Below are 12,559 nucleotides of genomic sequence, written 5' to 3'. Positions count from 1 at the left end.
TCTTCCCGTCTTCCTGTCCTCCAGCCCTGCTCACCAGGACAAACCCAGCCAGCAGACCGCTGGCCCAGAGTGGCCTGGACACAGGCCCTGGGCTCCAAGGGGAACGGGGAGAGCCCATCTGAATCAAGGTTCCTAGAACGGGGGCTGGCTGCAGAAATGAAAAGAGCACCCACAACCTGCCCCATGCCCAATTCCACCAGCAATGTCACTTCTTTGCAAAAGGGGGCTTCAGAATACAAGAATCGGATCCTTGGCTGAAGGCAGACATTTGGAACTTGAGGAAATGGGACCCAGGGCGTGATGGTTGGGGGTGAGAGAGCATGCGAATTGATGGGGGCAGTGAGCCTGGAACAGGAGGTGGGGGAAGTCTGGGGGTCCAGACTAACAGTGCAGAGGTGGCCCCAGGGACCAAGCCATGGGCTAAGCCCTAGGGAGAAGGTGCTGAGGGTCATGTCACTCCCCCCACCCCCACCCAATACCTGCAACTGCCTGGTCTCAGAATAATAGCCAAGCCCTTATCAATGGCCTATAAGGCCCTGTGTGATCTGGCTCCTGTCACTTCTTTGACCTCACCTTACAATCTACACACACACACACACACACACACACACACACCCTCTCCTGGCTGTCCCTGGAGACATTGGCACTTCTGCCCCAGGCCTTTGCAACTGCTTGGACTGCTCTTTTCCCACATCTCTATACATGGCTCCCTCCCTCACCTCCTTCAAGCCTTTATTCTCATGAGGCCTCCCCTGATCATCTTATTTAAAATAAGGCATGACCAAACCCCTGCCCCCATCAAATGTTTTCCCAGATCAATGATCAGTTTCCATGAAATTTCCATATTTGTTATGCTTATGATTTATCTCTACCTCTGCCTGTTAGATACCAGGGGGCTGGATGCCTAATGAATGCCAGCTCCATTATGACAAGGAACTTTGTTTCTTTTGTTCACTGGTAAATCTCAAGCTTTCAGAACAGTGCTCAGCAATGGTAGGTGTCCTATATATTTATTCAATGAATGACTGAATGAATGGCAGCCCCTTCTCAGTGGGGCCCCAGACTCCTACAGAACAATTACAGTAGTAGCCACCATCCCAGTAGCTGCAATTCATGAGTGCTCCTTATGAGCAAAGTCATGCTCTGTGAGATTTCTATCAACTTTTCATTTTCTACCTGAACTACTCTACCAGCAGATTTTTTTTTTTTTTTAATTTTTCTTTTCATGGGCACACCCGTGGCACATGGAAGTTCCCAGGCCAGAGGTGGAATCGAAGCTGCAGCTGCAGGCCTCCGCCACAGCCACGGCCACACTGGATCCAAACCCCACAGCTTGCAGCAACACCAGATCCTTAACCCTGTGAGTTAGGCCAGGGATCGAACCCACCTCCTCACGGACACTGTGTCATGTTCTTAATCTACTGAGCTACAATGGGAACTCTAGCAGATTCCATTTTATCCCTGATTTCCAAATGAGAAAACTGAGGCTCTAGGAGTTTAAGAGCAATCGCACAGCTGGTCAGTGCTGCTGAAATATGCACCCCAGAAGCCTATCCCCAAAGCGCACAGCCTTGTATGAACTATTCTGAAATCATCTCTCCACAGCAGGGCCCACATAAGCTAGTCACCCACTTAGGCCTAGCCTTAGGTACTCACAGCCCACAACGTCACTGGGATGGTGTCTGGACAGTGTCTCCTGTAGTACAAGGGGCAGGCTCACTTTGCAAGATGAGAATAGGGCACCACCTGGGGAACCAGGGAACTGGGGCTCCAGACCCAGCTCTGAGGTTACTAGCTGGGCTCCTCTTGAATCAAATGACAGGCTCATTCCGCAGCCCCATCCATCCTCTGGCTCTGCAGAACTGGTATCTTGCCTGAGCCATGGGCAAGAGTGATCCTTGCCTTCAACCCCAAGTTCAAGAAAACTTCCCTCTAGCCCTTCTCCAGCTCTACTTCTTCCCCAGTGGCAAGGAGACTGGGAGGCCAAGGGAAGAGCCCACATTCTCCCCTCTCAGGCATGCTCTGGCTGGCCAGGGTCCCCAGATTTCCTGCCCAAACAGTCCTGGGTCTACATTCAGGGTCTATGTTGGCTCTTCTCCAGGGTCCATGCCCTCAATTGCAAACTGCGCCACGAGTAAGTGCACTGCCAGGCCCAAGGACAGCCTCTTTTGCAGAGTGGGTGGATGGAGTTTGGACAAGTGTCCACACACATGCGTGACTGTCTAATGGCTGAGGTGTCCCAAATGGGAGGCCCATTGCAATGTGGGGTGGAGACAGATGGAAAGGGAAGTGGAGGGTGGGCTTGGGACCAGCTCTCCTTAAGCTATCAATTTCTACACTCAACTTCAAAGATCCTGATAAATCAACATGTGATCTTGGCCTTCCAGGTTATCATAAAGGTATAGCAGGGTAGAACAGAATTTACCTAGCAGCTACCTTGCTTTGTAACTTTTCAATATTTAGGCATTCGCTAAGTGGACCTTTATTTGTACTTTTGTGTTCTTGTCACCCTCAAATGACAGGGTGAGTCTGGACAGAACCCCAAGTTTTCAAGACAGTAAAGGGTAAAGCAGAGAAATGACAGTCAAGGAGCCTCTCAGAGGCTCTGTCCTGTGTACATCTCTTTCCTTGTTTCACTAGAAAAGGAAGACAGCCCCAGTGGCAACATACGAGGGAGTGTTCCAGCTCTGACCCTGCCACAGAATGCCTATTCTATACTCTGATGTGGGTCTGGGCCCAGGCAGAGAGAAGAATCTGTTTAACAGAAAAAAAAAAAAAGTCAATGCCGTTCTGGTCCTGATGTCACAAGGATGCCTCAGGCTTCCTCCACTTTGGCTGGGTGATCAGAGTAAAGGCGGGGGACACAATTCTCATCTCACAGAGATGCTGTGAACATCAGAAACTGTCTGACAATAGAAAGTTCTCAATGAATGATGGCTGTTACTATGCTTTATCACTGCAACTCTAACATAAATACAGTGGCAGGCGCACTGTAGGAATTAGTAAGTGGTGATATGGCTGGAGAGGGAGGTGGATGGACAGACAGTGGACAGGTGGATAGATTCTTGGTTGGATTCTTTAATGTAATATTACAAACTACCCAGCACTCACAAAACTCCTTATTCAATAATGATTCACCCAACACTGCCCTTCAACTGAACCTCAAATACCAGGGCATAAAACTCTTTCTGTCTTCAGGAAGAAACAATAACAAAAAGCTTGGAATTCATCATTGGAGTTAGGACTTGGGCTTAAAAGTATTCTCCTAAAGCACGCGCTGTAAGGTCATGTGCAAACATTCACAAGCTCAGTTCTGGAAGACACTGTTTCAAGGTTCATGGCCCCAAGGCCTCAATACCCACCATACCCTCATCTCTGCCCTTGGACATGGAGACTGTGTTTTTTGTTTGTTGATTGGTTGGTTGGTTTTGTCTTTTCAGGGTCATACCTGCGGCATATGGAGGCTCCCAGGCTAGGGGTCAAATTGGAGATACAGCTGCTGGCCTACACCACGGTCACAGCAACGCAGGATCCAAGCCACCTCTCTGACCTACACCACACCCCACCGCAACACCAGATCCTTAACCCACTGAGCAAGGCTAGGAATCGAACCCACAACCTCATGGTTCCTAGTCAGATTCATTTCTGCTTTGCCACAAGAGGAACTCCAGAGACCATTTGTAATACCATAATTGTTGATTCAATTCATGGAGGCTGGAATCTCAGTCAATGCTGTTTTCATGCAGAATGAGAAAACTGTTATCACACTATTTCCTCAGATGGACAATGCAATATATGCTAAACTAGGGATGCTGATAAATCAACTTTCATCTAAGGTTTGACCATGACTGAGGGAAAAGTGCCAACACTAAAACACTGGGGCAACACAGCTTCCCAGCCCTCCAAGCCCTTGGGTGTGTACTCTTCATTCAATGCTGTTATGGATTTTGCTGAAAGCTGGACTTGAGTTGGAAAGGAAGTGACAGGGGTAGATGTGGCCAACCACACGCAGAGAAGCAACCGAGAAATGGAAGAATCAACAGCCCGGAGAATTCTGTGTGGCCTGCAAGACCTTTCATTCCTCAGTGGGTCACAGAAGCAATAACCAGAGGAGTTGCAAGTTAACAGGCAGCCCAGGATTGCTAATCAAAAGCAGAAACATGATAGTTTCCCAAATGTACTAATTAACAAAGTTTGAAAATGTCTGCCCCCCCTTAAAAAAAACAAAAAACAAAATGAGTACAATCACTAAGCATTTGAAACCGAAGGCTGCGAACTTATCTGATATCAGAGCAATTCTAAGTTTTCTCGGCATGGCTTCCTGCAGAACTGCTACAGAAACTGGGAAGGGCATTCCAAAAGGGAGACTTCCTAAGTGGCAAGAAACAGCCCAGCATGTTCTTTTTAGGAGGGAACATCTGGGCTCCAACGAGCGGCCAGTTGCCTAGAGATGTCTGTCTGCAAGGAAACCCTCCTCAGAGCTTCCTAGAAACTCCTCTTGCACGATCCCCGCACGGGGTGAAAGGGAAAGAATCTTACCATGATGTCATGCAGTGGTTCTCAAAGGGTGGGCTAAGGGCTGTGTGTTTGTAGCTTTCGTGTAGATAACATGACAACTGCTACAGCTTTGCTTCTGGGATCAATTAGAATATTTAACAAAAACCTGCTGGTACCACTCTTTCCATTCAATTCTGGTAAAAGAGTGTTGGCAGAGGCAACATTTGACAAAGCAAAAGTCCTGCAGGGGTGAATGTGGTTAATGAGACAAAAATACGTAACATCTTGGCCAACTGCACAGTGCTTTCTAAACGTTACGTACTCTTTCATATTACCCTTATTGTCATCATCATTGGAGTTCTTACTCAACAGACCAAAATATGGGAGAAGCATTATCCCAGCCCAGTGTGTGGGATTAAAACGACTCATCCAGGGATGCATGTTGAGAATAGATTCCTAGGCCCCAGTCCAGGCCCAGTGAACCTGAACCCCTGGGAATCTGAATTTTTAACAAAACATCTTGACCAGTGAAGTTTGGAAAAAACTCCAGTAGTCCTCAAACTCATTCGTGAAACTGAGATTTGGGGCCTTTTTCTTCTTGCTTAAAAAAACCAAACTCACAGCCGTATTGAGTCAGGCACAGTGCTGTTAATCACCTCTACCCCAGTGAACTAAGGCAATCACTCCTGGTGGGATTCACACGTAGTTTCCTTAGGTTGAGACTTCTTCAGTCACAAACACTCCCTTATGCTGCTTCCTTGAATATGACGAGGCATAAATCCTATCTGGGAAACAATCCGCCAGGGAGAAAATGTTCTTCTTGAAAGAATCCCTAATTATCCCAAAGGGCGTGTCAAAAAACTCAGAGAAAAAAGTAAGATCTTCTCTACCTGGATTCTCTCTGATGAATTTACACTGCCAGGTGTTGTTTTGTTTTGTTTTGTTTTTTCCACTTTTTAGGGCCACATTCGTGGCATATGGAGGTTCCCAGGCTAGGGGTCCAATCGGAGCTACAGCAGCCAGCCTACACCACAGCCACCAGCAACACAGGATCCGAGCCACATCTGCGACCTACACTATAGCTCATGGCAACGCCAGATCTTTAACCCACTGAGCAAGGCCAGGGATCGAACCTGCAACTTCATGGTTCCTAGTCGGATTTGTTCTGCTGCGCCAAAATAGGAACTCCTACACTGCCAGGTTCTTGTGAGAAGCAATGAACCCTGATTGGACAACTAATAGGGAGAGAGGGAGGGCTCCTCATCTGAAATCCCATGAGGTTTTCAAGTAGAGGAAGTGGCCAGTGTAAAGGCCAGAAGGGAGGAAAAATAAGGATGATACGCAATCATGCTCTTATTGAGCACCTAATGTATCCATGAGGGTCCTGGCCAGGAACAAACAGGAAGAATGCGTTCAGTGAAGGGACTACTGACAAGAGAAGGGGCAGGTTTAAAAGAAGCCCCCTGCCTCCGCCTCCCGGGATAACGTATATGACAGCTAGCAACAAGAGGAGCTCTTGAACCCTTAGGTCTGAAGGTTACTAGAACCCTGAGGTTACCAGAACTAGCCACCTGGCAAAAGCTATGGCTTTCTACAGGGGGTCATGGTCATGGTCATACCGTCCTGTAGGTAGTCACACTTCCACCACCTTTTCCTTGGGCTCCCTTCAGACTGAACCAAACAGAAAGCCAGAAGGAAGGTGGGCCTCCAGGGGCACAAAGCAGGGAGAATGATGGTGCAGCACAGACGTGGAGGGAAGAAATGGCAAACATTCCACATACCCAGTAAGGGCAGACACTGTGGTACGCAACCCTGATGGTCTTCAGTAGACAGGCTGCCCCTGGTAGACGGTGTCCCCCACCCCCACCTGGTGCTTACACCCTTTTGTCACTGACTCTGAACTTCCTCTCACTAGAGGCAAACTGTTTCCCCATAGCCCTGATGTTGGCTTTGGCTACATGACCTGCTTTGGCCAACAGAAGAAGTGACAGCACCAGTTCAAAGCCTTCTTCTTCCTCACATATTTCTGCTCACCCCTCTTGCACTGTTGGAGAGCCTGCCCTGATGGCCTACTGATTCTGGAAGGATGATGGACATGGAGAAGAGCTTCCCCAGCCAACTGCAGACATGTGGCTTAAAGAAGAACCGTTCAGACATCCCTCAGACCTGAGAGAATGGTCAGTGCTTCTTGTTATGTGTCTTGAATTTTGGAGTGGTTTGTTATGTGGCAATAGCTGACTGATACATCAGTCCGCCCAGGTAAATAAGGCAACCCAATTCAGAAATAGGTAGAAGAGAAGACTGAGCACAACTGAAAGAGCCAGGTCCAACATGGGGTTAAAGGTCAGTAGTGTCCAATAAGGAGAGAGAGACCATATGACATCCCAAAGCTTAAATGTGGGCCCATCCTGACGTGGGAGCCTATTTGCAGTGATAATATAACCCCTCTCTCAGAGGGTTGTTGTTTTTCTTTTAATTTACACTTAGCCTTGTTCCGAAATAGGACTTAAGGATGCTTATAAAAATGCCCACAATAAAATGAGCAAGTGAGAAAAGCAGAGCCGCAAGAAGTGATTGTACGTAAAACCAAACGCATGCTCTCAAGTCACGTCCTTTTGCTAGAAATAAGCTGTCAAGTTAACTCTGATCTTCCCAGCAGCTGAGCAAAAATAGAAACAAGATCTGTGGCACAAATAAGGAAGGTATAGATGAGCCAGTAACTCAGCAGGAGGCCAACTACCTCCTAGAACTGAGATCAAATATACACATCTCCCCTGGGGGCCCCCACAAGACCCTAGGCTATGTAGTGAACAACAGTTTCAACAGAACCATCACAGAAAACACAAAATGCCACAATGGCAGTGATAGGAACAATAACAACGATAGCTAAGCTTTGAGCACTTGTCACACATGTGCAGATGTTGTCTAGATGCTCAGCATACAACTGATTTACTCTCTTTTTTACTGTCCTCCATGCAGCAGAACTGGCATTCTCATCCTGACCCACCGGAGAGCCATGTTTGAGTGGACAGGGATCCGGGCACTGAGGTCTAGGGGCTCCACTCTCACGGGAGGAAGTCTAAACCAAGGATGTATCTTAAAGCACCGCAGGAGACACAGGAACAAGATGTGTAAACAAAATATTGCCCCTTTAAATGCTGACAGCCATTTAAGTTCATACTGTGTAGGGCAAGCAAAACATAAGAATAAGATCCAGCCTCCAGGGCACCGGTTACCAACATCTGGTCTAGAAGTGAATCGACAGCATAAACTTCAGGGTCTCTACCACGACTACAATGAATTTCAGCCAAGGTTGTGATAAATACTGAAGGGCTAGGAGTTTGAGGTCCTAGTGCCTCACAAGCATGGGGATGCGGACATTCCCTGACGTTAAGAACAGAAGCCTGAGGACTGCCTCGGCCAGGCGTGGGGCAGACACCTCTTCGGTGGGTTATGGAGAAGGACGAAGACATCGGTCTTCCCTAGAAATGGGACAGGGAAGACCTGGAAATCAGCCACTCAGCTTTGGAGAAGTCACACCCTGATTGCTTCAACTATGGGTTGATTGCCTCAACTTGGTGGTATTCTGTGGAACCCACAAAAGCCAAAGAATCAGACTGCCACCACCCTGCCTCAGACCAGCCATCACCAAACGCGGCATCAACAAGCATCACTGCCAATCCATTCAAAACTCTGACACCCAAGCATCCCCCACTTAGTCTACCAAGGAAAACAGACCCTCCTTCCTGTTCTTAAGAGGGAGAGTGAAGCAGGGCAGGAGGCCGGAAGAGGGAGACAAGAAAATGAGAAATACCATACATATTCAGCCACCTTCCTCCCCTTAAAAAATCAATCCCTATTTGGAAATGTTTGCTGCCCCTTCTTAAACAAGACAAGTGACCTCAGGGCCAGAGAAATAAAATCCCCTGCCTGTCTCGGCTCAAACAGGTTCCCTGACAAGTTAAACATAGCGGCACTGGGGCTGCTATTTTTAGACCTTATAAATTCTGTTCTTTTTCTCTCTGAAATAGTCGTTACAGGTTTGCCAAAGACTTTTATCTGAGCTCTAACGTGTGACAGTCATTTCATGAGTCTGCAGTCCTTGCTGTGTGCTGGTCTGCTGCTCTGGTCAATGTTTTAGGAACAGACTCATCAAACACGTGAGAGCGTTCTTCTTCCTTGGAGGCTAGACTTCCTACCCCTAATTGCCCCCAGAGTCTGGATTATGAACAGGAAGAGGAGATACTGCCCCAAACTGGGGGGAAAAAAGGGGGAGTTCTTGTTGTGGTTCAGCAGGTTGAGAACCCAACTAGTATCCATGAGGATGTGGGTTGGATTCCTGGCTTTGCTCAATGGGTAAAGGATTCAGCATTGCCATGAGCTGCGGTGTAGGTCACAGATGAGGCTTGGATCTTGCAGTGCTGTGACTGTGGCTGTGGTGTAGGCTGGCAGCTCTGATTCAACCCCTAGCCTGGGAACTTCCATATGCTGAGGGTGCGGCCCTAAATAGGAAAAAAAAAAAGAAAGTGGAAATAAAAGAACCAGAACAGGAGTTACATGGACCACCCCCTCCTGGGACAGTGTCTTTCGAAGTGCTTCGAAACCCAGATTTCCAGGCGTTTCCCACCCTCCCACCCCCAGTCCCCAACCCCTACAATCTACCCAGGTGGAACTTCTGGAGCTGGGGTCCTGATCTACCTCCAACGGTCATGCCAGCCCAGCACCCAGATTCAAGAATGTGGCTCAGATTCCAGAGCCCGCGCGAATCCAGCTCTGAGTAGCTTTCACTTTGTTCTGACTCTGCACCAGACAGCACCAGTGAAGGCCCAGCATCAACCAAGGGCATTAGCAGGGGTCCCCAATGCTTTCAGGAGACTGTGTCACTTTCCAGGCCTTGCCCCAAACTGCCCAACTTGGCTCTAGAAGCTGCTGTCTAAATGGTGCACGGTTGGCGCACAAGAGCTTCAAAGCAAGAGCAGAGGCAGACCTTGGCCTGTCCTAGGGTATTCACCACTCAACGAGGGCAGTGACACACACCTCTCTTTCCTCCAGGTCCTCATGGATCCGGACTTGGCCAGGTGCACGGTCCTCTGCAGGCTCCGGGACAGGCACCACCCTCCCCACACCTAGGACTCCAGCTTGAAGGCTCTCTATCCTGCCCTCCTCCACATCTAAGACTGCAGCTGCTCCTACTGTCTTCACCCCTAAAAGGTTCAGCCCCCTTCTCCACTGCTCTCCTCCCAGCTCAGCTGTCTGTTTCCACTCTGCCCATCCCCCTCAGTGTGCTCTTTACACAGGGCCAGAGTGACCTTCTGGAAACATCCATCCTATCGTGTCACCGCCCTGCCTCCCAGAGCACGTTCATCAAATCCAACCTCTCAGCACGGCTTACGCAGCCCAACACAATTTGGACTTTGTCCACCTCCCTGGGCTTTTCTTCATATTTTGTTCAATCCTCCTAACAGCCCTTTGAAGTAGGAACTAACCTCCGTGTACAGATGAGACTTGGGAGGTTCAGAGAAGTGAAATCACTTGCCCCAACTCTACAGCCAATGATGCTGGAGCTGGAATTGACACCTGTGTCTCACGGACTCCAAAGTCCAGGCTCTTTCTACGGAACCTCCTGGTGCAGTTTGCCAGATTCAAAACCAGAACTGTGGCGGTAGCCTCTTGCTCCTCATTCAGGTATTTCCAAAAATCAGACCTAGGCTGACTGGGGGAGAGCAGAACAGCTGCACAGAATGGCTGCAAGGGATCACCAGAAAAACTGGAAGAAAAAAAAAAGAGAAAAGAAAGAAAAAAGGGGAGGGAAGGGAAGAAGGCAAGGAAAGCTGAGGAAGAGGAAACAGACCTTATGACCAACACCTGAAACAGAATCACACATTGTAGCTGCAAAGTTCTGTCTGCTTTTGGCCAGAGCTCTATTCAGTTTCCAATGCCAGAGGGCTGGGCCTGCACCGATTTCCCGCCTCTCCCTAGAAGTTCCAGGCCTTGCTTACATCACCTCTCTGGGGACCTAGAGACAAAGTGAATCAGCCGGTCACATGGCAAGGGCTCAGCAAAGACACTTTCCAGCTGAGATGTCCGGCTCAGTCAGAGTTTCCTTCCCTCCAAGAGCAAAAGGGAAAGCCCTTCCTTCCAACCATTCTGACTTTTTCCACCCACTTTTTTTTTTTTTTTTTTAATGTGGTGGAACATAAATTCACATAACTTAATTTTCAGGGTTCTCTGCCCTTTTACAAATATTGCAAAAATACTGACACAAGGCTTCTCAGCAAACTCTGACCTTATATTTCTGAGTTCAAACCCAAATGAAAGAGAAAAAAGAAGCATTTTCTATAAATATTTCTCCCTGACTTTTTAATACTGATCCCTGGTGAAACGTTTCTCTCTTATCTCTCTAACATCTGGAATCAGATAGCATAACCACATGTTTACCAATACTGCCAATTTTTATGACCTAGATTTTTCCAAGTGTATTAATAGTTTTTAGCACTTTGATCATAATCACATATTAAACTGATAATTATGTAAAAGCTCTTCAGGAAGAATTTTTTGGAAATGCTTGATAAGAAATTGTTTATAACTGCAGATCCATAGGGAGCTGGGGGGTGGGGGGGTTGTGAAGGGAGGGGCTGAATTTGACTCAATTCAGCAAAGACAGCCTGAGGGCCCAGCACAGATGCCCCTGGATTGGTAGCTTTAAATGGTACAAAGAGGAGGGGAGAGGTTCAGGGCTTCCAACAGCTGAGGGTCTGATAGGAGGGTTAGATATGATATAAATGGCTAGAATACCTGGCAGTGTATGCTGAGGTCCACGCACAAGGTTGACATACACTGGACCACGGCAGAGACTGTCATGTGCCTTGCCTGCAACGTGCCTAGCTACAGGCAACATCTCCCAGTCTCCCATGGAGGAAGAGATAGTCATGGGATGCAAGCATAAATGATCATGCAAACCTTCTGGCAAATTTCCACAAAGACAGACAACTTAGCTGCAATACATACTCCTTTGTACTCTTCTCTTTCTCCTGTCTCCCATCTGGAATTCAGATGTGATAGCTGGAGCTCCAGCAGGCATACTGGGCAATAAGGTGGCTATGAGGCTAGAAGTCATGATCAGAGGACAGTGGGACAGAAAGAGAGAAGGATCCTGGATACTTGATGACCATATCAGTTTTAACCTTCTTTTGTATGAGAGCAATAAACCATAAACTCATGAATGTCTTATTTGGATTTTTCTACTACATGCAATTTGGCCCGCCCTAAAGGAGGGGTGGCACCATGCAGGATCAGGACAGGAATCAAGGGACAGGCCGGCTGGCGAGGGTGCTTCCCTGGGGTGGCGGGACCACTGGGGAGGCCACTGACCAGAGACCAGAGGAGAGGTTCTCAGAACTTCTCCTGGGAGGGATGGGATACTAAATGATAAGGGACAGCAGGCAGTAAGAAGCCAACTGCTCTTAAGAGGATCTGACTTCCACTTATCAGCCACAAACCATCCAAAAGGGCATTCCTGCCCTCCCTCTCTGCTTCTCCCCCGCCCCCGCCCCCGCCCCAGGTGACGGGTACACGTTTCCACATGACTGGACCCCAAGAGCAATGGACAGCAAGCATCCTAGGACCTTCTGACCTTCCTTTCCCCTCCCACCGTGATGAGGCTTTTCCCTGCAGCTCTCTTAGGGACCTGGACACAGAAACAGGTGGGGATATACCAGGAAGAAATACACTTGAGATTATGGATCATCATCATCTCTCTTTTTTTTTCTTTTAAAGACAAAAGTATGCCAAACAAAATCCTGACTCCATCTCAATCCAAATCAAAGTTGTGTGACAGAGCCTAGGAGCTCAGCCTCTCTCCCCTGAATTGGCAGGTGCAAGGAAACCAGGAGGTCAAGGGGCCACTTTGGGGGAAGGATGGGAAGTAAGGATGCTCTCCCTAAGGCCACACAAGCCCAGACTGGGGGTGGGGGCAGCTGCTCTCTTTAAAAAGTCATCCAAAAGTAGACTAGCCTTTACATTTTCCACCAAAGAGTAGCAGGTCAACCCCCATCCAAGGATG

General features: G+C 48.2%; 1 protein-coding gene across 6 annotated transcripts in view; it reads right to left on the bottom strand.

Moving 5' to 3' along the window:
- The window catches only part of ITGA9 (integrin subunit alpha 9), a 354,847-nt gene that overhangs the window by 210,345 nt on the left and 131,943 nt on the right, over nucleotides 1–12,559 (bottom strand). The window lies entirely within an intron of this gene.

This window comes from Sus scrofa, chromosome 13, assembly GCF_054392235.1.
Source record: "Sus scrofa isolate SSC_HxYL_T2T_F1_AM1 chromosome 13, Sscrofa_HxYL_maternal_Yorkshire_Landrace_v2.0, whole genome shotgun sequence".
Lineage (NCBI taxonomy): Eukaryota > Metazoa > Chordata > Mammalia > Artiodactyla > Suidae > Sus > Sus scrofa.
Note: the sequence above shows the minus strand (reverse complement) of the source record. Positions and strands in the feature narration are given on the sequence as shown.